At 43.0% G+C, this 27,376-nt stretch overlaps 2 long non-coding RNA genes across 2 annotated transcripts; one reads left to right on the top strand and one right to left on the bottom strand.

Annotated features, from left to right (window-relative positions):
- Positions 1–21,086, top strand: LOC138931025 (uncharacterized). Its single transcript, XR_011446336.1, has 5 exons — positions 1–78; positions 18,626–18,973; positions 19,877–19,956; positions 20,421–20,553; positions 20,961–21,086. It is a non-coding gene; the product is annotated as an uncharacterized lncRNA (long non-coding RNA).
- On the bottom strand, positions 8,247–27,376 carry LOC138931032 (uncharacterized). Its single transcript, XR_011446343.1, has 3 exons — positions 27,056–27,376; positions 20,482–20,577; positions 8,247–9,906 (listed from the first exon to the last, which is right to left on the bottom strand). It is a non-coding gene; the product is annotated as an uncharacterized lncRNA (long non-coding RNA).

Genomic DNA, 27,376 nt, shown 5'->3' with positions numbered 1-27,376 from the left:
GCACTCATGGCGCCACTGGGTCCATCCCCATTCGCTCCTCTTCGTCTTCCCACTGCTTTCGAATCCCAGTGGACACAGGTATTAAGCGGAAACTTTCTTTGTCTCTTTTTCAACCTCACCCCTTCGTTGGTGGGACGACTAAGGAGGGAGAGGCTGGCTGTCAGTTTGGGTATGGCGGCAGGGAAGCCTTCTGGGCAGTGATTGGCCACCCCGTGATTGCCTGCACTGTGGTCTCAGAACTGGAACTGAGGGCGAGAGGCGCCTGTATATGCATGCGCCTGCGTTGGCGTGCGCGACTTTTCAGAGCATACAATTTTCCTCCGAGTTTTATTGCTTTTCCAGAAGGAGTCTAATAGCTGCCCTGGTTAGTGGCGAGGTTTGGCGCAGTCGCTGGCTGTGCATGGTGACGGCGTTTCAGTCTTGTTCTGCTCTCGCTCACTGTGGATTGTGTTGTAACGCATGGTCATTCACACAAATGCATGCAATTCATGTCCAGGGAGACGTCCCTGAGTTTGGTGTCTCTCCCTCGAGAATAAGCTGTATCTGGCAGCTTGGGATTGTGTATTGCTACGTGTGACAACACGGGTGCTGTTTGGGTACATTTGATTTCCATGAGCCTTTGGGCAGGGTTGTGAGTGATGGTATATTTGATCTGAGTGGATTTTGCGAGCCATAGTACAAAGCCTCTAGGATGTGTGCCTGTATACCGGGACGTGCATCTTTGGAGCTTGCTGGCTTTTCAGTCCCTGGGTGTGAGATCTCTGTGTAGGCGTCTGCACCCCAGAATGTGAGATCACTGAGCTTTTGATTCTGGGTCCGAAGTTGTGATGCCTCTGTGCTGCTTTAAGGATGGGTCAGTCTAACGGTGTAAACTATCAGCTGCGTGGGGATTTATGCACAGGTTGCAAGTTTTTCATTTGTCTAGAAACTTTATCTTAAGATTATATGATGTTCTTGAGTTATTAAAACTTCTGTCTTTCTGTTTAGGGGTGTCTGTATTAGGTAGGTAAGTGTCCCAGTGGTTTGGGAGTCAGTCTCCATGATGTGAAGTATCTGTGCAGCTCTCATTTGTTTCTGTCTGGAAGACTTTGGTCTGTTTGAAGGGTCTTTGTCACAGTGTGTATGGTTATGGTCCCTGTTGTGTTTGAGGGTTTGAGACTCGAGTTGTGTGCTCTCTGTGCAGAGATTCAGTGAGCTCTTTTTGGGATCTCTGGGTTTCTATGAGCTGTTTGGAGTCTTTGTGTGAGATATAAAACCTCTTATGTTCTTGGCTGTGAGGTCTCTGTCCGGGAACTGAGGATTTGGAAACTGGCAGATATGATTCTGAAGCCTGGAACCTGACATGTTGACTATGTGATCTCAGTTTGTATCATAAATAATACAATGGGGCCAGTGCCCATCTTGGAGGGTACCTGTGCATGTTAGCAATGTGTGTAAAGGGCCTGGCTCCAGACTGTCCTTCAGCAAATGTTTTCTGAGCACCTGCCATAGACCTGAACACTATTGGAGGACTTTGGGACAGGACAAAACCAACCAAGTCTCTCATTTCATAGACTTGGTGGTCAGTAAATACTTAAGGATGGCAGATACTATGAAGAAAGATATTGCCTGATCAGGGGAAAAGATGTATGTAGGCATGATGTTATTATTTTATTCAAGATAATGAGGGAAAGACTCCATGAAAGATGGCAAGTAAGCAGAGATCTGGAGGAAGTAAGGGAGCTGCCTATGGGTTTACCTAAAGGAAGAGCATTTCAGGCAGAAGGAACAATAAATGCAAGAGTCCTGGCATGGAAATCTACTTGGCGTGCTCCTGAAGGTCAAGGAATCCTGTGATGCGCTGGGTTTGGCACGTAGCTCTCATTGAAAGGGGCCTGGTGCTGCTATTTCTGTTTCTCCCACAGTTTGTGGTCTTCTGCATTTCTTAGATGAAGGACTCAAGGCTCCAACATGTGCCCTGCACCTTCTCTCCTACCTATACTTGAAATTAGAGTGAAACCTTCTGGTCCATCATGAGAGACAGAGAGCTTCAGTGTACCAGCTAGAGGGATGATAGCATCCACGCTGAATGTCAGCCAAGCAGCAGACATCAGTTATAATCATGGGATTATGAGGCATGGGAATCATGCCTCGTAACATTGCTCCTCTTGATGGAGGGCAGGACTTAAGAAGGAGAAAGGAACTGGGGCAAAGGAGAGAGGCAGGAAGGGGAAGCTGGAGGACAATGAGAAAGAAAACGATTGGTTTCATCACATTGCTTGGATTTGGCCCAATTCACCTTGATGAAACGATTGGATAAGGAAATGTGGAATCTGTAACCTATTTCTTTCCTGATATTGGGAAGTTTTGTCTTTAGTTATCTTTTTCTTTTATTCTTGTGGGTGGAAACTTATGAATTCATATTGACCTTTTGAAAGAGCCAGCTTTGGGTTTTGTTGATTATCTATATATTTTTTCTAATATCTGTTCTGATCTCTGTTTTCCTTATTTTGCTGACAGTCTCACTACCAAAGGGGTTTAATAAAGTCCCTCAGAGTTTCCCAAGTATAGTGAAATCTCACAGATTCTAGGGCGCTGTTGTGGCCACACTGAGTGAGATTCACTGAGTGTAGATCATGGAATCTGCACTTTTTAAAAGAATTCCTCAGTTCTGATTGACATGGACAACTTGTCTAGGCACTACTGGAGCAGAGGCATGGTCTTATTTCGCCTACTGCCAGGCACTGTCTCCATTGAGAGCGTGTGACAGGGGTTTCCTGCCTTCTCTGATGCACAAACCCAAGACCTCCAGTCTAGGAGACTCACTGACATGCTGTCTGCTGTTCTGAGGAGGCTCTTGTTTGTAGACCATCGTTTCTACAAAACATCCTGATGCCAGTCTTGTCAAGCCTCCATTTGAAAGATTTCTGAAGAAATCAGATTTCTATTTAGTGTGCATTTCTGTGATGTAGGAGCAACTTGTGTCATGTGGTAGCTGTTATTCTACATATTTTGCTGAAGCCGTTGGATCTTACCCTTGACTGAATAAATACAGAACACCCAGAGTTTTCCACAGCGCGTCCAGACCTGTGGCTCCCTTACTGCTGGGCGACACTGAACAGGTTACCTAGTGCCTCTGTGCCTCTTTCCTCTTTTAACCACATGGAAACACTAGCTTCGAGTAAATTTAACTACTTCACGGGGCCGTGTAGACCACTGATCATGTTAAGTCATGGGAAATTGTCAGGACAGTACGTGCCGTATGGTGTGTTCCAAGTCAATTCTAGCTGTTGTCATTACTGTTGGTAATATTATTGCTGTTCCACATTTCCCTGGAGATTGTTCCAGAGACACAATGTCAAGACCACCTTTGACACACCGCATGGACCTTGCACTATCATTTCAGGCCTTTCGGGGCCTCAAGAATGGAGTGTATGAGGTATGAGGGAGGGTTTTTGTTGTTGTTTTTTAGCACAGTGAGTATCCCCCTCTTTTTATGGGGATATTGTGAAGCTTAAAGGAAATATTTGGGTTTCATCATGTGCTCGTATGAAAAACTTTAGTGAATATTCTATGTGAAGTTAGACGTCTAATGCCCTCTTCATAGGATTTGCATCATGACGGGAAAGCAACTGGTCACTGGAGAGTTATACAACATGAGTATATACATCTTTAAAAGCATTGCCCAGGGAAATTAAAAGGCCAAGAAACGTCATCACATGGCCTTTCTTCCCATTATTTTTATCAAGTCTAATTCTCAATCAAATTGTGAAGATCTGAAACTGATGAGATATGAAAACATGAATAGTCAGACGATCATCAGGAATGCTTCATTTCTTGTGTAGTTTTCACATTTCCAGTTTTGTTGTGTTTCTTCTTTCTTCCACTAATACTCATGATTGTTTAATCCAAGAGTGATGATATGGATATTTTCCGAGGTAAATCCTGAGGAGATATTCAGCTGTGTTTTGGGATGGAGAGTCTGAAGACAGGGGCACAGATCAGAGATGACACAGATCAGTTGGGATTGGGGAGGTAAAAGCATGGGGTCAGGGACAGGGCGATATGAGTACAAGCAGAAACAGAAGTGAAGAGAGACAAGAAGAAAAGCTCACCCTTCTGGATCGTGCTTAGCTCTCCATAAGTGCACAATGTACGTATATACTCCATGTGTACTCAGAAATCTTTGAGCACTCATAGCAACACTGTACGGTGAGCAGTTTCAATGCTATCATCCCTTTCTGCAGTTGAGGAGCAGAGACACACAGACGTTAATGGGTGAATGAATTTGCACAAAGTCACCTAGCTGGCAAGAGCTGAGTCAGATGGGTGCCCAGGCCAGAGAGAAACAGACAGGTGTGGTCTCTGACTCCCAGTCTGGATACAGTGCAGTGTCTCGTCTACTGTGGGTCAGAAGGCAGATCAACATGTCCATCCGCATGAAACCCTACAATGGATCTGCCTATGGACTGAACACAGTCTCTCCTAAGTGCATGAAAGACCATGGGGAGTCATGTCAACATGCACACATCACAGAGAACAGTTCCTAGTGCATGTCAAGCTCTAAACATGTATTTGCTGTGACAGACAATAGTGGAACACCCTCATCATTCTGGAAAGTAGCATAACCATAGAAATAATATAATGATAAACAGAACAAGAAATACAATATCATGAAGACATTACCTCGCCCATCTCCTAATTTTCTTAAATGCAGATTCAACCTGAAAGGCAATAGACCGCATACTAAATTTTTTTTTCGCTTAAGCGTGACATTCTAGATAATTTCCAAATAACATTTTATTCGTATTTTAATTTGTTATATCTTCATTGTTACATGGGCAGTTTTCCTATTATAATTGAAAGATGGACTTTCTTAAAGCTCATTCTCTTCAGGTATCTTGAGGTTTCAGCATAAAAAGTTGTGTTGGTATCCCTTCCAGGTGAAAACCCAATCAGCACACTGAAGTCAGAAGTATGATTTTTGGTACAGTAGGTAGGGGGCTGTAGGGGAGGAGAGAGGTCCTGATGGAAGGTTAGCTAAGCCTGCAAGTGTTGTGAAAAAGGTCACTGACTCTATAGGCGCAAGCCAAACAACAACTCACAGGTCCCTAGGAAGACACTGGTGTTCCTTCCACAGAAGTGTCTGTGTTAAGACTTTCAGACCATTGCTCTTTTGGCTCCCATGATGCAGTGGGGCAGCCTGTGACACTTATAACACAGTCCTGCTTTGACTCAGGCTGTGGATGAGAGTCACAGCCTGCCCTGCAGCACCACCCCTTTTGTGGGTGATCTGGAGCCCTATTTGTGATGTCTGGGAGTCGACAGATTCTGACGGGCAAGGAGGAAGAAAATACATAGCTCGGGGGTGCATGCACCGTCCTTGATAGAGATGCTGGTTACCGTTACTGTTACAGTAACCAGCTGGGGATGCGAAGAGTTTGATTTGGTGACTCAACGAAGAAATGTGGAAGTGAATTCACTGCAAAGGGAGAAAACATATTCAGTTCCGTTCAGTTCGTCACTCAGTCGTGTCTGACTCTGTGCAACCCCATGAATCGCAGCACGCCAGGCCTCCCTGTCCATTACCATCTCCCGGAGTTCACTCAGACTCATGCCCATCGATTCGGTGATGACATCCAGCCATCTCATCCTCTGTCGTCCCCTTCTCCTCCTGCCCCCAATCCCTCCCAGCATCAGAGTCTTTTCCAATGAGTCAACTCTTCACATGAGGTGGCCAAAGTACTGGACTTTCAGCTTTAACATCATTCCTTCCAAAGAACACCCTGGGCTGATCTCCTTTACAATGGACTGGTTGGATCTCCTTGCACTCCAGGGGACTCTCAAGAGTCTTCTCCAACACCACAGTTCACAAGCATCAGATTAAGAGGGGGTAAACAGCTACAACTCCCATTTCTGTAGCAGGGCAGGGTGCTCCATCACTGTTGCGAAAAGGCTCTGTGCTCTGAGCTCTGGGAGGGAGTGATGAGTGTTCTAAGGACCCGCCATCACCCTTAAGCAGGGGGCGCTGAGAGTGTGAAGAGATAAGTCTCAGCCTTTAGTACTGACAGACACAGAAAGCTTCTTAGCTCCATTGAGAGTGGGGCTGTGGCATACTAGGGAAACTCAAAGGTAAGGTGGTGGTGGTGGTTCGTTTTAAATTGCTCACTTGTGTCTGACACTTTTCATGAGACCCCAATGGACGGTAGCACCCCAGGCTCCTCTGTCCTCCACTATCTGCCATAGTTTGTTCAAATTCATGTCCGTTGAGTCAGTGATGCAATCTAATCATCTCATCCTCTATTTCCCCCTTCTCCGTTTGCCTTCAATCCTTCCCAGTGAAAGCTTGTTGCTGAACCATGAAAGACCCCAGGATTCTTGGCCTCTGGAGAAGACTTAAGTCTGGGGCCAGAGACAAGACTTGATGGCTCAGAGCTTTTGTGTAATAAAGTTTCATTAAAGTATAGAAGAGATAGAGAAAGCTTCTGACATAGACATCAGAAGGGGGGGCAAAAAGAGTGCCCTCCTGCTAGTCTTTAGCTGGATGTTATATAGTTACTAGCAGTCTGCTAATTAAAGAAAGGAAATGTCTCAAAACTCAGAGAATGTCACCAGGCCCCTCACCCACAACATGCATTTTGAGATAAACATTGGCACCAGGTGAGTCCTCCCAGGCCATAAAACGATTGACTTGAATCTTGAAGAAAGGCATATTTCCATATTTCTGAGCCTTTAGGCAGAACTGCCTTGAAAACAGAGTCTAGGGTAAATGCACAGAACATTAACATAGCTTAAGACAAGTATTTCCATAAGAAAAATGCATTGGTTAGCCCAAGGTTTGAGAAAAGTTAAGTTCAAGTCGAACCAGGTGTCATTATGGCAACACAAAATTTTAAGAGAATTCTCTCTTTATATTTGTATAGAGAAGGGGAAAAAATAGAACACTGATTTGTTTCCTGCTGCCGCTTAAGAGAGAGATATAAAAATGTCCGACACTTGCAGCCTGTTTCCTTTGTTTGGAGACCCCTGGCCTTCCTTCCTGTTACCCTCCCATTCCCCTCTTTCCTTTTAGGAGAATTATGTTGCCTAGGGAAAAGGGCATCGTTCTCATTCCATAACTGCTTCCGAGCTGAGAAGGGGCGTTGTCCCTAACTTGGTGAGGCAACAGATTCTCCTAACCCTCATATTGAGGGTCTCTGATCCAGGGGTCTCAAGTAGTAGCTGGAGGAAGCTGCAGCAGTCACAGGAGTTGGAGCAACCATTTGTAACTTAAAAGCCTTCATGCGACTAGAAACAAATCTAGCTACACAGTTACAGGTGCAGGGAGCAAACAGCAAAAACAGAACAATCAGAATTATTGTAAGTAAGATAGTTTTCCACCATGGGGAACTAGTTAACGTCTCCTAAAGCGAGGCAATTGAGGCTTCAGGAGCATCCATAGCCTGAATCATCATCTTCGTGTGTTTAGCAAAATGAGTCACACTAGTGCTCATATCAGGTATAGATGTACAGCACTGGGTATGAATAATGGCAAAAGTTCCTCCTCGTGCAGCTGTCAGAATATCGAAGGCCAATCTGTTTTGTAAAACCACCTTTCTAATTTGTATTTGTTCAGCATTAAGAGCTGAAATAGCTTTTTGAGAATCTTGTAATGCCTGTTGAGTAAACTTAGTCAAAGCATCCACTCGTAGCATAACATCTGTAGTTCCCAGAGAGGGAACAAACACTGCAGCCAAATAATCACACCAGCGAAATACAGACGTTGCCCACGGAGTTTAAGGTGTGGTACATTAGCAGGCTTTTCTGGAAGCTCAGAAAAGATGAAGCCGTGAGTAAAAGCTAGACCTAGGGTACATCTCCCTATGCAGCCAGGGAGAAGCCATGCCCATAGGTAAGAGCCACATATCCAATAGGTCCCGTTTGGAGCAAGCCAGCAGGACTGAGATATCCAGTCCCAATCAGTGTCTGGCCAGGCAAAGGGAGGACCTGAACTGGGGTTGGAAAATATGGGAATGATTACCTTGCATATTTCCTGAGGCAGGAGTCCCAATCGTTTCCAATCATTATAATTAAGTTGTTGGCTAATTCTGGGGATGGCTCTATTTGTTCCCAGCATATAGGGGCAGTAGACATTAGATGTCCTTTATCAGGAGTTAGCCATATAACCTCGTATCATCCCATATTTGATAAACGTCAGGTAAAAAAGCCGCTAAATCTAGACCCACTTACTTTATGTGCAGCGAAATAGTCATTAAACCGAGACAATGTATAATCAAAATTAAAAGCCATGTTATGTCCATAGCTAAAGTACAAAGTGTTGTACCGGTCCCTCTTAGGGTTGTTAGATGTCATCAGATTAAGAAGAGGCATCACATATGACTGTTGTGGAAGGTATTCACAGACTTGGAGAAAGTCTTTTCCTTGAAGTGGAGATGTCCACCATGGGAAGCTGCCGGGAGCCAGCGTGAGGAACTCCGCCCGTGGCAAAGGTCATGAGGAAGGAGGCTTCGGCATACGCAAAGGCGGGATCGAGCCTCAGGAAATCCGCTGTTCCCGAGCATCTACCCCCAAAACCAGAGTCTGTCTACTTTACTGCTTTATGCTCTCACCTACACCTCTGACTTTATGGGGGGCTGTCCCCTACCTCTCTCGGAGAAGGAGTTAACCTACAGCTCCAGTTAATAAAAATTCCTGGGTATGACAAGGGTGTCTCAGGTCAAACCTCTCTGCTGGCAGACCAGCTTGTGTGACAGGATTATCCCCACTCTTGCTACTAGGTACATGATTGTTTACAACCTCTCAACCATAAGCAGCACAGAGAGTTTGGAGTATTTTGAAAGTCTTAGTTACCATCGGGTTTTTCTAAAGATAAAAATCATGTTGGTGAAGGGTTTTTCATTTATTGGGCCAAAGTATGCTGCTAAATCCCCTGCCTGTATACATGTTAATGAATATATAACTAGCATATAGGAGAAATAAGTATTAACCTTTAAGATTAGTCATGTTAACTTTAGGCTAAGTAAATTCCTTTCTTAATTGTAACCCACTACACCCTCACCCTATAGGAATGCAACTTTATCTGGTACCTTCAGAGGGTGGTGCCTGGTTTAAGAAAAATCACCCCTGGAAAATAAGTTTCTGGTTCACTGATCGTCATCAGAAAAGAAAGGATCATAAAATGTCAGCAGGCCTCATAGCCAGAAGATGATGTAAAACTCCTAAAGATCTTTTTGTATACGTTTATACAAAGCGCCTGATTTTGATAGAGGTCAGGACTGCTGACTCCCGTGTGACTTTAAAATTTGCATTTGTCTCTATGTGTAACAAAAGGTATATAAGCAAACCTGAAAATAAAGAAACCAGATCAGTTTCTGGAAAGACTGATTCCCCCCTGTCATTCTTTCTTTCTCCTTCTGGCTGAATTCTCATCTGGAGCGAAGATACTTGCCAAGCCTGCTAATTTTGCCTGGGCTTCTAAGGTCTGACCGGGGAGGCCTCAGTGTGTCCTCTCCTTCGGGAGAACGGAAAGACGCCTCTGGCCTATGTAGGTGGTGCAAACTCCTTGTCTTGGAGTTTTATTGGTATTCCACGTAAACCAAGTTATTCAGCCTCTTTTTCTCCACTAGTATTTTCCTACTACACTATTTCTTTCTAATCTCCCTCCTTATCTTTAATTAAGCAATTAATTCCTAGGACGCTGACTCCATCCCCGCTTCGAATTACCCTGGATCCCTCGGGGCTGGTCCCCAGCAGGAAGCTTTCCACTGATGAAGAAGGGAGCACTCTGCAGACCCAGCAGTTAGACCGATTGTGGAATGCAGCATAGGAGTGAGCCCAGGACAGGAAGGCACTGTCTTGAGGATCAAACGGCAGACTCAGGATTTTTGGAGTCAGCAGAAGTAGGCTCACACAGATTACCAGCCCCATCTGAAAAGTACAAAGTGAGAGCATAGAAAGTAAAGACACAAAATGACATCACTTAGTTCTGGTCAGGGTGCCACCTCTTAAACTCGAGTGTGATGCACCAACGAATCAATTCCTGGCACTTTGACAGCTGTGGGAGAAGAAAGAATAGCTGGTAAGGTCCTTTCCAGAGGGGTTCGAGGGATTGGCCCCCAGATCCCAATGTTTTTTCCAGGACCTCAGTTTCTGGCTGAAATAGAGGCTTGCTTGACTCAGAGGCGGGGTCAGGAGTCACCTGCCAGAGTTCCGTTAATGCCTGTTGAAAAGCTGAGAGCTGAGTTACATGATTAGTTAATTCTAAGGCTTCATGGTGTATAAAAATCTCTGTGCATAAGAAAGGCTTTCCATAAATACATTCAAAGGGGGACAGCCCCTGCTTTGGGGGAGCAGTCCCAGCCCTCATTAAAGCTATGGGTAGAAATTTAATCCAATTGTCCTGTGTCTCTTGAGTTAATTTGCACAGATGTCTCTTGAGTTAATTTGCACAGATGTCTCTTGATAATGTCGCTAGCTGTTTCAAACTTTCCTGAGGCTTGGGGTCTCCAGGAACAGTGTAAGTGATATTCCATTCCTAGAGCTTTAGACATCCCCTGAGTTAGAGCCACTTTAAAGGCAGAGCCATTGTCACTCTGAAGCCTCCATGGCAGCCCAAACCTGGGGATAATTCATAGATTAAAATTCTTATAACCTCCTTAGCCAGTTCACTGCGACAGGGAAAAGCCTCAATCCATCCAGGAAAAGTATACACCCAAACGTGTGAGCAAGAATATCGACTAGCTTTTGGCGTATGAGTAAAATCAATTTCCCAGTCTTCTCTGGGATATTTTCAACTTCATTGTAATCCAGATTTTACTAGCTTTTCAGTCTTGGGTTATTTTTCTGACAAACCTAAGATCTTTTGATAATGTCCTTTAAATTTTCATTACATTTTTCCCTTCAAACAAATGAGAAGCCATCAGGTAAGTACTCTCTTGAGAAACCTATATGCAGGTCAAGAAGCAACAGTTAGAACTGGACATGGAAAAACAGACTGGTTGCAAATAGGAAAAGGAGTACGTCAAGGCTGCATATTGTCACCCTGCTTATTTAACTCATATGCAGAGTACATCATGAGTAACGCTGGGCTGAAGGAAGCAAAAGGTGGAATCAAGGTTGCCGGGAGAAATATCAAACACCTCAGATATGCAGATGACACCACCCTTATGGCAGTAAGTGAAGAGGAACTAAAAAGTCTCTTGATGAAAGTGAAAGAGGAGAGTGAAAACGTTTGCTTAAAGCTCAACATTGAAAAAACGAAGATCATGGCATCTGGTCCCATCACTTCATGGCAAATAGATGGGGAAATAGTGGAAACCGTGTCAGACTTTATTTTTTTGGGCTCCAAAATCACTGCAGATGGTGACTGCAGCCATGAAATAGAGAGAGTAACGGGCAGGAAAGCCAGGGGTCTCCAAACGGAAGAAATAGGCTGCAAGCGTCAGGCATTTTTTATCTCTCTTAAGCGGCAGAAGGAAACAAACTACCAATATTTTTTCCTTCTCTATGCAAGTTGTCATGTGTGGATGTGAGAGTTGGACTGTGAAGAAGGCTGAGCGCCGAAGAATTGGTGCTTTTGAACTGTGGTGTTGGAGAAGATTCTTGAGAGTCCCTGGGACTGAAGGAGATCCAACCAATCCATTCTGAAGGAGATCAGCCCTGGGATTTCTTTGGAAGGAATGATGCTAAAGCTGAAACTCCAATACTTTGGCCACCTCATGCAAGAGTTGACTCATTGGAAAAGACGCTGATGCTGGGAGGGACTGGGGGCAGGAGGAGAAGGGGACGACAGAGGATGAGACGGCTGGATGGCATCACTGACTCGATGGACGAGAGTCTGAGTGAACTCCAGGAGTTGGTGATGGACAGGGAGGCCTGGCGTGCTGCAATTCATGGGGTTGCAAAGAGTCGGACACGACTGAGTGACTGAAATGAGCTGAACGGATACACATTTCAATGGAGAAGGCAATGGCAACCCACTCCAGTACTCTTGCCTGGAACATCCCATGGGCGGAGGAGCCTGGTAGGCTGCAGTCCATGGGGTCGCTAAGAGTCGGACACCACTGAACGACTTTGCTTGCACTTTTCCCTTTCATGCATTGGAGATGGAAATGGCAACCCACTCCAGTGTTCTTGCCTGGAGAATCCTAGGGACAGAGGAACCTGGTGGGCTGCCGTCTCTGGGGTCAGACAGAATTGGACACGACTGAAGCGACTTAGCAGCAGCAGCAGCACATTACAAATTTTAAAGGAGGTTTCTCTTAAAATACTGTGTTGCCATAATGACACCTGGTTTCACCTGAAGTTAACTATTTTCAAACCTTGAGTTAACCAATGCATTTTTCTTGTGGAAATGTTTGTCTTAAGCTGTTAGTGTACTATGCAATTACCCCAAACTCTGTCTTCAAGTCCCTTCCGCCTAATGGCTCAGAACCTACTTCACAAACCAGTATGTTATACTCAGACATTGTTCCCCTAATCTATGTAAATGAAACTATTTGTATGGTAATCTGCACTTGTATAAGATTCAAGTCAATGGTTTCTATGGCCAGGGATGAATCCTCTGGTGCCAAGATTATCCCAAAATACATCTTATGAATGTCGGGCCTGTTGCCATTCTGAGTTTTAAGACTTTCCTTTCTTTCATTAACAGACTGCTCAGTTCAGTTCAGTTCAGTTCAGTTCAGTCACTCAGTCGTGTCTGACTCTTTGCAACCCCATGAATCGCAGCACACCAGGCCTCCCTGCCTATCACCAACTCCTGGAGTTCACTCAGACTCACGTCCATCAACTCTTCGCATGAGGTGGCCAAAGGACTGGAGTTTCAGCTTTAGCATCATTCCTTCCAAAGAAATCCCAGGGCTGATCTCCTTCAGAATGGACTGGTTGGATCTCCTTGCAGTCCAAGGGACTCTCAAGAGTCTTCTCCAACACCACAGTTCAAAAGCACCAATTCTTCGGCGCTCAGCATTTTTCACAGTCCAACTCTCACATCCATACATGACCACAGGAAAAGCCATAGCCTTAACTAGATGGACCTCAGTCGGCAAAGTAATGGCTCTGCTTTTGAATATGCTGTCTAAGTTGGTCATAACTTTCCTTCCAAGGAGTAAGCGTCTTTTAATTTCATGGCTGCAATCACCATCTGCAGTGATTTTGGAGCCCCCCAAAATAAAGTCTGACACTGTTTCCACTGTTTCCCCATCTATTTCCCATGAAGTGATGGGACTGGATGCCATGATTTTCGTTTTCTGAATGTTGAGCTTTAAGCCAACTTTTTCACTCTCCTCTTTCACTTTCATCAAGAGGCTTCTTAGTTCCTCTCCACTTTCTGCCATAAGGGTGGTGTCATCTGCATATCTGAGGTTATTGGTATTTCTCCCAGCAATCTTGATTCCAGCTTGTGTTTCTTCCAGTCCAGCATTTCTCATGATGTACTCTGCATATAAGTTAAATAAGCAGGGTGACAATCTACAGCCTTTTCCTATTTGGAACCAGTCTGTTGTTCCATGTCCAGTTCTAACTGTTGCTTCCTGACCTGCATACTGATTTCTCAAGAGGCAGGTCAGGTGGTCTGGTATTCCCATCTCTCTCAGAATTTTCCACAGTTTCTTGTGATCCACACAGTCAAATGCTTTGGCATAGTCAATAAGGCAGAAATAGATATTTTTCTGGAACTCTCTTGCTTTTTCCATGATCCAGCAGATGTTGGCAATTTGATCTCTGGTTCCTCTGCCTTTTCTAAAACCAGCTTGAACGTCAGGAAGTTCATGGTTCACGTATTGCTGAAGCCTGGCTTGGAGAATTTTGAGCATTACTTTACTAGCATGTGAAATGAGTGCAATTGTGCAGTAGTTTGAGCATTCTTTGGCATTGCCTTTCTTTGGGACTGGAATGAAAACTGACCTTTTCCAGACCTGTGGCCTCTGCTGAGTTTTCCAGATTTGCTGGCATATTGAGTGCAGCACTTTCACAGCATCATCTTTCAGGATTTGAAACAGCTCACCTAGAATTCCATCACCTCCACTGGCTTTGTTCCTAGTGATGCTTTCTAAGGCCCACTTGACTTCACATTCCAGGATGTCTGGCTCTAGATGAGTGATCACACCATCGTGATTATCTGGGTTGTGAAGATCTTTTTTGTACAGTTCTTCTGTGTATTCTTGCCACCTCTTCTTAATATCTTCTGCTTCTGTTAGGTCCATACCATTTCTGTCCTTTATCGAGCCCATCTTTGCATGAAATGTTCCCTTGGTATCTCTAATTTTCTTGAAGAGATCTCTAGTCTTTCCCATTCTGTTCCTTTCCTCTAGCAGGGGGGTACTCTTTCTGCCCCCTTCAGATGCCTATGTCAGAAGCTTTCTCAATCTCCTTTATAGCTTAATAAAACTTTATTACACAAAAGCTCTGAGGGATCAAGCCTTGTCTCTGGCCACGGATTGAATTCTTCTCCTCTGGAGGCCAAGAATCCCAGCATCTTTTCCTTCAGCAACAATCTTTCAAAAGTAAAAGACACTTAATCCTTGGAAGCACAGTTATGACCAACTTAGATAGCATATTCAAAAGCCAAGACATTACTTTGCCAACAAAGGTCTGTCTAGTCAAGGCTATGGTTTTTCCAGTGGTCATGTATGGATGTGAGAGTTGGACTGTGAAGAAAGCTGAGCGCTGAAGAATTGATGCTTTTGAACTGTGTTGTTTGAGAAGACTCTTGAGAGTCCCTTGAACTGCAAGGAGATCCCACCAATCCATCTAAAGGAGATCAGCCCTGGGTGTTCATTGGAAGAACTGATGCTGAAGCAAAACTCCAGTTCTTTGGCCACCTCATGTGAAGAGTTGACTCATTGGAAAAGACCCTGATGCTGGGAGGGATTGGGGGCAGGAGGAGAAGGGGACGACAGAGGATGAGATGGCTGGATGGCATCAGCGACTCGATGGACAGGAGTTTGGGTAAACTCCGGTAGTTGGTGCTGGACAGCAAGGCCTGGCATGCTGCAATGCATGGGGTCGCAAAGAGTCAGACATGACTGAGTGCCTGAAGTGAACTGAACTGACCTGAAGTACTCTCAACACTTCAACGAAAACTCTGATGTAAACCCTTAAGAAATTTCCATTGAGTATTTTCAGGAATTATTAATCTCCATCCTTGGACTGTAGCCATCCTTTATCAGTAATCTTTGCTCCTCTTTTCTCATATCTTTTAAATTCTTCCTCAGTATATTGTGGGTTTTCCTGTTCCACAGGACCTGTCCAGATCAAAGGTATCTGCAGTGAAGGGGTTTCCTAAAGTGCAGCTTTTTTGGCTTGACAGTCACCCAGCTGATTACCTTCAGCTACTTTACTCCCATCCCTGCTGTGCCCTTTGCAATGCATAACAGCTAGTTCTTTAGGACAATATATATTCGTTAAAAGTCTCTGGATCTCTCTAAAATGCTTAATACGTTCTCTTGTTGCCCTTTTAAACTCTCTTTCTTTCCATATTGCAGCATGAGCGTGTAAAGTCAAATAAGCATACTTAGAATCAGTGTAGACATTTGCTCGCTGCCCTTTGCTTAACTCTAGAGCTCGGTTCAGAGCCAAAAGTTCCGCTAACTGAGCACTGGTTCCCTGGGGGAGAGATTTTGCTTGTAAAACCTGTTCAGCAGTCACCAGGGCATAACCTGCTTTACGCTTCCCATCCTGATCACCAACATCAGGGTCTTTTCCTGTGAGTCAGCTCTTCCCATCAGGAGGCCAAAGTATTAGAGATTCAGCTTCAGCATCGGTCCTGCCAGTGAATATTCAGTTGGTTTCCTTTAGGATTGGCTGTTTTGATATCCTTGCTGTCCGAGGGATTTTCAACTGTCTTCTCCAGCACCACAAACCAAAAGCATCAATTCTTTGTCACTCAGCCTTCTTAATGATCGAACTCACACATCTGTACATGACTACTGAAAAAGCCACAGTTTTGACTCTACGGACCTTTGTCGGCAAAGTGGTGTCTCTGCTTTATACTACGCTGTCTAGGTTTGACATGGGCTTCCTTGGTGGCTCAGTGGTAAGGAACTCGCCTGCATGGGTGTACCTATGGCTGATTCTTGTTTATGCTTGACAGAAAACAACAAAATTCTGTAAAGCAATTATCCCTCAAGTAAAAAATAAACAAAGTGTTAAAAAAAAATCTCCCTGCAATGCACGGGATGCAGGAGACATGGGTTTCATCCCTGGGTTGGGAAGATGCCCTGCCATGCCCCATGGGAGGAGGGCATGGCAATCCACTAAATTATTCTTGCCTGGAGAATGCCATGGACAGAGGCACCTGGCAGGCTACAGTCCATGGGGTCGTAAAGAGTCAGACACGACTGAAGCAATGAGCATGCATGTCTACTAGCTTTCTCATAGTTGTTCTTCCAAGGATCAAGTGTCTTAATTTCATGGCAGCAATCACCATCCACGGTGATTTTGGACCTCCACAATTAAATCTGTTCATGCATCCACGTCCCCCCTTCTGTTTTCCATGAAATGATAGAACTGGATGCCATAATCTTGTATTTTTGAACGTTGAGTTTTAAGCCAGCCTTTTCACTCTCCTCTTTCACCCTCATCAAGAGGTTCTTTAGTTCGTCTTCAGTTTCTGCCATTGAAGTGGTATGATCTGCACATCTGAGCTTCTTGATATTTCTGCCAGCAACCTTGATTCCAGCTTGTGAGTCATCCAGCCCAGCATTTCCCATGATGTGCTCTGCATGTAAGTTGAGTAAGCAGAGTGACACTATTCAACCTTGTCTTACTCCTTTCCCAATTTTGAAGCAGTCCGTTGTTCCATGTTTTATTATAGCTGTTGCTTCTTAACCCTCATACCGGTTTCTCAGGAGACAGGTCAGCTAGTCTGGTACTCCCATCTCTGAGAATTTTCCAGTTTGTTGTGATCCATACAGTCAGAGGCCTTGAGGTAGTCTAGTCAATGAAGCAGAAGTAGATGTGTTTCTGGAATTCCCTTGCTTTCCCCATGATCTAACGAAGGTTGCAATTTGATCTCTTGTCCCTCTGCCTCTTCAAAACCAGCTTGTATGTCTGCAAGTTCTCATTCCATATACTGTTGAAGCCTAGCTTGAAGGAATTTACTAACCAGAGGCTTCAGAAATATGGGACAATCTAAGCTTGAGGAATTGGAGGGTATGAATGAAGCCCCATAAGAGAGAGAAGAGGATTCTTTACTTTCCATGTTGTTAGCAAGCTGGGCAAGGGCTAGACCATACCTTCAAGTTCTTGTGTAGGGCAGTAGCCTTTACCTAGAAAGTCATAAACACTTCTGCAACTGTAAGAGAGGGAGGGAGAGGGCGGTGAGTGGGAGACAGGCACCCTGAGTGGATGTGAGAGACCCATTAGAAGGGGGTTGACAATTAAATGGAGGGGGGCTTTGGACTAGAGCAGATGTGGTGGACATTGGGAAAAGTAGATGAATTAGATATTTTCAAAGTAAAACGGACAGAACTCAGGAAGGATATTGATTTGAGGTGAAGGAAAGGGAATTGTAATCCTGGTTAAGACCAGGTTTCTGTGTCCTGTCATAAGGGTACAAAGGTGTCATGGGGAATCCTGGAAGTTGGCCAGGTCTGGGAAGAATTCCAAATAAGATTTTTATGTTTATGAGCTCAAGGTCTAGATGGATACAATAACCAGTATTTAGATACTTAAGTGATCCTTTTCCTTTTTAAAAAAGTGAAGTATTGAGATGTAATTTATACACAGTAGAAGTCAATGCTTTAAAGCATTACCATTTGTTGACTTTTGACATATGCATACCATTGTGTAAATACTACTACAAGAAAAACGTAGAAATCGTCCCAGTGGTTTGAAAATGCTCCCTTGGGGTATTTGAATTCAGACTCCTTCCTGCACTCCTATACCCTGGCAACCACAGATGCAGTTCTCTGCTTCTAGCTGTGCTTTTCCAGAAATCCATTGACATGAAATGATATAATACATAGCTTTCCGTGTCTGACATCTCTCCTTGGCACAGCTGAGATGCATCCTTGCTGTTACATGCATCAGTAGTTCCTTTTGAAATGACTGTGTAGTGTTCTTTTGTACGAGTATACTCTTCTGTTTTTCTTTCATCTATATACCAGTTGTTGAATAGTTGGGCTGTTTCTAGTTTTGGCTATTTGGAGTACATGAATAGAATATTTGAGTAAAGATCCTAGTGTGAACATGCTTTCCTTTCTCTTGGGTAAAATTGGGAAAATTAAAACTCCTAGTAAGTAGGAAAATTCCCGCTATATAGAATAAGAAGAATGTGCTACTGGAGAAGAGTGAAGAAATAGCTACAGAAGGAATGAAAACGCTAAGCCAAAGTGGAAACAACACCCAGCTGTGGCTGTGCCTGGTGGTGAAAGTAAAGTCCAATGCTAAAGAACAATACTGTATAGGAATCAGAGGTATATTCAGAGACACTAGTTACCAGTTCAGAGATTTAAATGTGCAGTGCCCCAAGAAAAAAGTGGAAACAGATGTATCTATCTATGTACTTATTCCATGGAAGTGAGTAAAGCCATTGGGAGTATGATGGAAAACCCAAAATCAGAAAAGGAATTGGTTTATCAAAGCATGTATAAAAATAGATATTAAAAACATAATATCTATGTCTCTCATGACTGTCTTTCAGAGACACATTCTCCACTAAGGGTAACCTGGGACTACCTATCACCACAGTTTGTGGATGCATAAGAAAGACTGCACTGGAAAGAAAAAAATATAGTCCTCAAGCCCCTTTCTCATCCTCCAAAGACCCTGTGGTTCCAGGACTCTGCCTCAATGGTCGGAAAACCTCAACCTGCAGTGCACGTGCCGAACGCAGGGAGCATGCGCAGTGTGTTCGTGTGCGCGCGCACCCCTTGCTGCGCATGCCCCTTGTTGCGCATACGCGTTCCTGAGCATTCTGTGAGGAGCGTTGGGCCTGAACCGGGTCTGTTTATTCAGTCCCGGTTCTTTCTCACTACTTGAGACTCACCAGGTAGGTTCACAAATGTGTCCTGTCTGGAGTTTAAGTGTGCGTGTATGTGAGGGGGAGCCAGCGAGTTTTGGGCGGGTCGGGCAGTGCGATCTGGCGCCTTTGAGGCAGAAGGCCTTCAATGTAGCCATCTTTCTCCTCACAAGTGTCGCGACGCCATAGTTCTTGCCCTAGTGGCTGGAGAGGAACGGCAGTGGGCAGAGGAGGGCAGGGGGTAGGATGATGATAGGGGGAAACTTGGGGGTGCTATTTGAGATATCTGGTTCATTGGGGCCCTGGAACTGACGACAGAGCGCAGAATCTGGGGCCGGCAGTGGGACCTGGGCAGGGGGCAGGGTGGGCGATTAAGGAAAGGCCTAGAAACCGGACCGCAGTGGGGTTGTGACTGTATCGCGAGCTTTGTGGTAAGGTGCCAAGAGAGAAGTGGACCAGTTGCTCTGTATGCAGCCTCACCTCAGCCACAGACACTGAGAAAATCGCCATAGTCAGGCTGTAAAGACTGAGGCTTTCTTCGTGTTCCAACTGAATTCCAAGGAGTTGGGGAAAATAGGTCTGGTGAATAGGAGTGTGACAAGAGCAATAGTCCTGAGTTTTTAAATTCTTAGCAGTATTTCACTAAATATCTTCATGATGGAGAATTCTGGTATGAAATCAAACTTCCTCACAAAAATTCAGCCTTCCTGTGTATCTGAAGGTGATTTCTCTGCCAGCGTAGGAAAGACACAAATGGCTTTGCAAGTGACTGTAGTTGGTGTAATTGAATGCATGTACACTCATACATAACCAGAGTTTTCTTTTGAATGTATTTTCACATTAAAAAAAAAAAGTCACCATATGGTCATAAAAGTGATCAAATATAGCTGTACTCTTAAATACATTTTGTAAATCACAATATTCTACTTTCAGGGAGAAATATGAGTGGGCAGGTGGCATCAACATTGGGACCTACAGATCAAGATTCCTCCCAGCTGGATGAACCTGTGGTTGTGAGTACCTTACCATTTGATGTTTTCTATTAGCACAAGTTTCTTTTTGAGAAAATGATGTTAAGTAGTACAGATGCAGTGATAAAGGTCTTCCATGCTGATAAAGCATGACAGTTTGTCTTAGGAAGGAACATTGATCCAGATGTATTACAGTCTGGTGTTGCCTGGAGGAGTATGCTGTTAAACTCCCTGGAAATGTGCCCAGTGACTCCCTCCTCCTGCTTATTAACAACAGACTGCATCCTTCCATCCCAACATAGATTGAAATAACTTCCAAAGTCTTTCTGGGTAACTCTTATGGGAGCTAACTCTTCTCTGTGGGAAGAGTAACTTTATTCAAAGCAAGTGCATAGAATTGTGTTGGGAAACTGTTGTTAGGTTTACTTAGGATCAGATATATTTATGCTGTTAGATGTATTAACAACAAAAGGTTTTTCTTTGCATGCACACTCTACTGGGACCAGCAGCCCAGTGTTGAGCAACCTGAGCAAGAGGAACCACAAGCTGAGATTCAGGATATCTCACCTAGAAAGGAGGAGGTCCATGGAGAGGATCCAGTGAATCGTGATGAAGAGGAGGAGAAGGATGCCTCTGAAGGTAAAGTGTATCTGTGCATCATGCCTTAAGACATAAACAATAAGAGGAGGAAAGGAAACATTAGAAAAAGACTTCAGATAATTCCTAAAAATCTGAGGAGAGTATAGGTTGCAGGTTAGTGTGGTTGCTCAAATTTTCCCTTGTTTTCAAGACAAAGAGAGGGGGGCAACTAAGTTGTCTGAGGACAACCCTGGAAAAGGAAAATGGTAATAACATTCGGAAAATTCTGCTTTCCTTTTTCTCCAGCAAAACATTCCCGGAATAATGCTCCTGAGGTTCTTATTCATCACATTTTTAGCATAATAACCTAAGGCTTTTAATTCATAACACCGAGGGAATGAATATCATCATTCCCTTGTTTATACTGTATGCTTTACAGCTGAATTGATGCATTTTTTTAAAAAAAGATTCTGGCCTGGAAGCTGATCTCCAGGAATTGTCTTTGGCAAAGACTGGGGGTGAAGGTGGAGATGGTCCCGATGTCAGGGAGGAGTTTGCATCAAATACAGAGCCTGTTGAAATGCCAGAAGCAGGTATGTCATCCATTCAGAAAGTAATTTATGTGGTTTCTGTTTTTCAGAATAGTATATCTTTACTAATATAGAGGGAACATTGCTGTTATTTTAACAATAGAGTTCACATCTTCGTTGAAAGATAGTTCAGACCCCAGATGCCTGAGTGCCTGACTTACAGACCTTCAAATAAAGAAACAGACAGGATCAAAGCCATATCGAATTGAAAATAGGAAACCGTTTTCTTCTCTTGAATATAAGTACTTTAAGCAACAGCTAATGATTTTCAGGTTCTTTTATAATTTCTGCTTGTAGCAAATATGGGATGCATTTGTAATCAATATCAGTTTATATGAGATATGCTTAGGCATCCAAGTAGGTTCCAGTACCAGCTTTAGCATAATGTGTGTGATTCTGTGAAATCCCTTAACTTTTAAACTCACCTTTACTCATATAAATTGTGAATTCAGAACAGATACACTAAAATGCTGATTTTTCAATGCTAATTTTTGCATTCTCTGATTCTCTTCGACGGAATGCATACAAGAATACTCTGTTTTTTTATGATGTATTTATCATAAAATATAATCATGAATCAAATTATAACAGAGGATTTGAGATTTCATTTTCTGATGGGGGACACATATACACCTGTGGCTGATTCATGTCAATGTATGTCAGAAATCACCACTATATTGTAATTAGCCTCCAATTAAAATCAATTAATTTTTTTTAAAAAGAAAATGAGCCAACATTCTGCTTGATGTTTGCTAAATTCTCTCAAATTTTGAATTCTCTAGCTCTTAAAAAACTAGTTGCATTTTAAATCCTTTGCCCAGTGAACCTTGAAATGACTGAATCATAAAATGGCAAAAGATAGTCTAGTTTCCTTTTTCTGTGGCTAATCTAGTTGAGAGAGTGCATTTAATCAGTGATATTCAAGACAGGTGTGAGTAAGATACCTATGCTAAGCACACTAAATGTCCCCACGTCTGGTCTTTTTTTTGGGCGGGGGAGGTTGCTTATTTTAATTGGAGGATCATTACTTTATAATACTATGATGATTTTGCCATACACCCCAGTCTCACTCTTAAAGAACTAATAAAAATCTGAGCCTCATGATATAATCGTCTCTAACCATATCAAGTATGTTATTTTGCCTCTTTGATACATGAGTTTAAACACTTTTGAAGGCCAAAGATTGTAACTCTAGTTCTTCCCGCGTAATCAACTTAGTATCTTTCACATACGTGTTTTCCAAATTGCTGACAGTGAATTGCACAGTTCTGATTTTAAAGAAAGAACTTCCTAGTTAGGGAAGAATTTACTGTGTATTGGCCTTCTAAATATTTTCACTTTACATTTTTCCCCCCATTCCATTACAACAATTAGATGAAAATACAACTTTCAGACTACTTTCAAGTAACTACAGGACATGATTAAAATGTTCTCATAGAAAAATCTCAGCCCTCAATATGTGTGGTATTTAAAAAGAAAATACATAAATTACAAGGTACATAAATATAAAATCCTACATCCAACATAAAAGGTAAATAAAAGAGCAACAGAATAAACCTAAGGGATAAAGAAAAAGATACTTAATAAAAGACAGGTATAAATTGTTAGGAAGAGGAAAATAAAGTCAACTAATAAATAAAGACAATGTGCTAGTTTACATAATTTGTTAATATATATATATTTATATACACACATATTAAAATATTCTTTTCTTTTGTGATTTATCACAGGAGATTGGACATTAGTTCCCTGTGCTATATAGTAGGACCTTGTTGTTGATTCATTCTGAATATAATAGTTTGTATCTGCCAACCCCAAACTGCCAGTCCATTCCTCTCAGTTTACATAATTGTGAAGAAAATGGACAAAGCCCAAGTATACGTAATTGGAAATAAGAACAAGACACTAACATTATATTATAGAATTAAAACTGAGTATAATCTGGAATCAAATATTTTCAGCATATTGAGGAAATGGCTAGTAGGGTGGAAAATCAAATACTATTTAACAGACCCCACAGTAACGAAATAACTAAACATCACACATACCGTGGATGAACTTTTGAAATTGGTCAGAGTTTTCTCTCAAAAGCCATTATCATTTATAAACAAACAAAGAAATCTGCTTCTCCAGATTTTCCTTCTCTCTTCCTGCCTGCTTTTCTCTCTCACTCATACTCCCTCTTGCTCTCCCTTTTCTTTTCTTCCTCTCTTTTTTTTCTTTCATTTTTGGTGTGGCTGAGAGAAACAGTCCTATTTCTGCTTCACATTTTGATGTCCCCATGTCGCCAGTGATAGTAATGACTTAAAATTAGTCTCACCATATAATTTATTATACCAACTGGAATGCTTTCCAGGGTGAAAAGAAACATTTAGAATTACATGAGGGCCACAAGTGAAAAGGGGGACAAATGTTTAACCGACTTAAAACAACCATATCAGGCATAAATTAGAACAAATGCAAATTTCTCCACTTTTCCACAGTAGAGAAGAAACAAATGTAATACTGGCCTTTTTCTTTACTTCACTTAAGCAGTAACAGAGATAACAACTGTTTAGCTATCCTATATTCGGAATATTATTTCAAACCAGTGCATTTAAATGATCCTTTTGGGGATTTTTTGTTTCAGTTTTTGTGTATTTTGTTTTTCTTAGGGTGTTTTTTGTTTAGATATTTTACAGAATGTGTACACAGTTTTGCCTTCTACTGAAAACTACCTTCTGATAGGCTCCATTGATTTCTTTTGTTCTGAAATCAGTGTCCTTATTTTCTTGTGTAACTACGAAAAGTAGTGTGTTTTTAAAAATACTGGTAATGTAGTTGAAAAGTCTATAAAATCCCTAGAGAGGATTAACTGAAGGTAAGCCAAAGGGTCACCCTTAGTGTTCTTGTTTTAGTCCATTTTATAAAACTACAACTGCAGTGAAATTTGTGTACCTCTCCTGTCATCGAAATAAAGTTCTGCTAAGTAACTTTTTAAATATTCATATTATAGGTGAAGGGCAACCATTTGCTTGAAAGAAGATAAACTGAAACCATCTATGCTGTTCTTATGTTGTGTATTTGACTGCTAAATTCTGTCAATAAAGTTTCGTCTTCTACTGGCACATGTTTTGTTAAATTTATCCCCGGGTATTTAATGTTATTGAAAATTCATGGTTTGCGATTTTTATTGTCTAGCTGAGGATGTATGTAGAGATAGAATGTCGGTATATTGATTTTCTGTCCAAAAATTCCTCTAAATACACATATTAATTCCACAAATTTAGATCCAGATTGTTTTTGCTTTTCAAAGTATACTATTAGATTTGAATATCAACAATTTCTACTGGCTTAAACCTTAAACCTTTCCTCACTTTGCAGCATTGAACAAACCTGGCCAGAATAGTCTTGACTAAAGCAAGTGATAATCGGCATTTTCCCCAATAGGAAATGAAAAATCTTCTCCATTACAACCTGTTTACATTGCTTTTTTGTAGGTATACTTTGTCAGAGTAAGTTCCATTCTATTCCTACTTTACTGTCTTGAATATAGATTAATTTTCATCAAACCCTTATACTGCATCAGTTGTGATCATAGAATTGTTTTCCCTCCATTTTTATATATTAGTGTGGTGAATTGCATTGGTAACCTTGTACGTTTAAACCACCCTTGCACTTCTAGGGTTAAAAAAATTTGGTCATAACATATGCTTTAGGTGTAATCTACATGTTAATGCATATACATACATATATATACCCACACGTAAAAAATTCATAAAAGCCTTCTCTTGAAGTCTTCTCTTGAATAAATGGATTTACAAAACGTGCCACCCAAATCTCATATGGTGTCCCTGATGAAATCATTGACAGAGAAACATTTTTAAAAACTTAATATATTTGTATTGTCCTGTAGAGAAATGGAATGCCAAAGCCATTGTTAAAGGTTGTAGGGAGACAGGACAAAAACTGCTGTCAGTGTCCATGGCAAATGGCACAGCGTATCTTTCACACATTTCTGACTTGCCTTCCAAGTTTTTTGGGTGCAGGGAGAGAACAGCCACAAACATCTTTTTTTCTCCATGGTGTCGTCCATTGGCTTGATAGTCACCAGATCTCAGAAGCCCTCCAGAGTGAATCACTCAGTCATGTCCGACTGTTTGCAGCCCCATGAACTGTAGCGGGCCAGGCTTCTCTGTCCATGGAATTCTCCAGGCAAGAATACTGGAGTGGATTGCCCTTCCCTTCTCCAGAGTATCTTCCCAGCCCAGGGATTGAACCCTGGTCTCCCGCAGATTCTTTACTGTTTGAGCTACAGGGAAGTCCTCCAGCTATCTGATTCCTCCCTTATATCCTTATTATTAACATAATAACGTTTACATCTCTGAGCCCCCATCTGCATCCTCACACACCAAAAAATACATATTTGTGCAACAAAGGACTTATTCAGAATTCACTCTGCTTGGCGAATAACAGGATTATAAATAGCAGCTGTTGTGCCCTCACAGACTATGAAAATCCAGGTCCAAAAGGACTGAAAATGGGAGGTTCAAATCTACCATGAGACTTAAGTTAGAGTATCCCATCTTACCAAAAAGTATATGAAAAAGCCCCTAGGTCATGGAGCTGCCTGACAAGATAGATCCTAGCTAGAAGAAAAGGGAAAGGAATGAGGGGAACTTTGTGAGCCAAAATGACTTGAGTCTTATCTGCTCTGTCTCCTTAATTGGCTATGACATGACATAACTGGGCTTCCCTAGTGGCTCAGACGGTAAAGAATCCGCCTGCAGTGCTGGGGACCTGGGTTTGACCCCTGTGTTTGGAAGATCTCCTGGAGGAGGCCACGGCAACCCACTCCAGTATTCTTGCCTGAAGAATCCCCATGGAAAGAGGTGCCTGACGGTCTGCAGTCCATGGGGTGGCAAAGACTAGGACACGACTGAGCGACTAAGCACAGCATGTGGCATAACTAAGAGTATCAGTACTGGCTCTGACACATACTGTGTGAAGGTGAGAAAGGTATTTACATCCTTTGGATCTGTTTCCCCATTTCTAAAATGGAAATTACAAGTTTACACTAAATATTTGTTATGAAGAATAAACAAGATAACATGAAGTAGGCATTACATTGCAAATGGATATGGCTTACTTTACTCCATTTTTTCATTTAAACATTTACCTTTACAGTTATAATTCTCTCACAAGTGATACAGATTTTGAATTTCAGGTAGACTATAAGGTTCACTTTTAAAATGAATTGGGGTCGGAGGGAAAGATGGCGGAGGAATAGGACGGGAAGATCACGTTCTCCCTCACAAATTCCTCAAAAGAACATTTCAACGCCGAGCAAACTCCACAAAACAACTTCTGTAGGCTGGCAGAGGACATCAGGCAACCAGAAAAGCAGACCATTGTCTTCAAAAACAGGTAGGAAAAAATATAAAAGACGAAAAAGGAGACAAAGGAGGTGGAGAGGGAGCTCTGTCCCGGGAAGGGAAGCCCGTCCCGGGAAGGGAATTTTAAGAAGAGAGGTTTCCAAACACCAGGAAACACTCTCCCTGCCGAGTCTGTGGCGAGCCTTGGAAACACAGAGGGCAACATAACAGGAAGGAAAAATAGATAAATAATTAAAACCAAGAGATTACAAGCCCACCAGTAACTCCCCCAGCAGAAAAGCAGCACAGACGCCTGCATCCGCCATTGGGAAGTGGGGGCAGGGCAGGGACGCGCGGGAGGCGCGGGCTGCAGAGCTTTGCAAGAATCGGGCAGGAACGCCCCACGCGCAACCAGAACGATCTAACTTGGGCTAGCAAACCAGACTGTGGGATAGCTACCACGCGAAAAGCTCGAACATAAGACACCGCCAGGACCCAGCACAGAACAAAGGACGGAACGGAAAAAGCCGGCTGCAGACCATTCCCCGCCGGGGACAGGCAGCCAGAGCCGTAAGGACTGGAAAGGGGCAATTGCAGACCCGGAGAGACTTTACTTACCTAACTGCAAGCAGGCTCCTTTGCTAAGACTTCTGGGGGTGCTGGACAGTCACAGTCTGCCTCACGGGGTGCGCCAGCGGTCCACCCAGAGAGCTGAGCGGCAGCGGCGGAAAAGGTGACAAGCCGCGGCGATTGCGCTCGCCAAACTCCTGAGCTACTCGGACCTGGGAAGGGCACAAAGCGCAGTCCCAGCCGCATTTGTGCCTCTGAGGGCTGCCTGAGGGCCGAACCTGAGCGGCTTGGACCGGGGAAGTGCACGCAGCCTAGGGCCGGCCCCAGACGGTTCCCGGCTGAGCATCGTAGAGCCGGAGCGGTTTGTGT

Source organism: Ovis canadensis, chromosome X (assembly GCF_042477335.2).
Source record: "Ovis canadensis isolate MfBH-ARS-UI-01 breed Bighorn chromosome X, ARS-UI_OviCan_v2, whole genome shotgun sequence".
Lineage (NCBI taxonomy): Eukaryota > Metazoa > Chordata > Mammalia > Artiodactyla > Bovidae > Ovis > Ovis canadensis.
The sequence above is the reverse complement of the archived record's forward strand: the minus strand, read 5'-3'. Positions and strand labels throughout refer to the sequence as shown.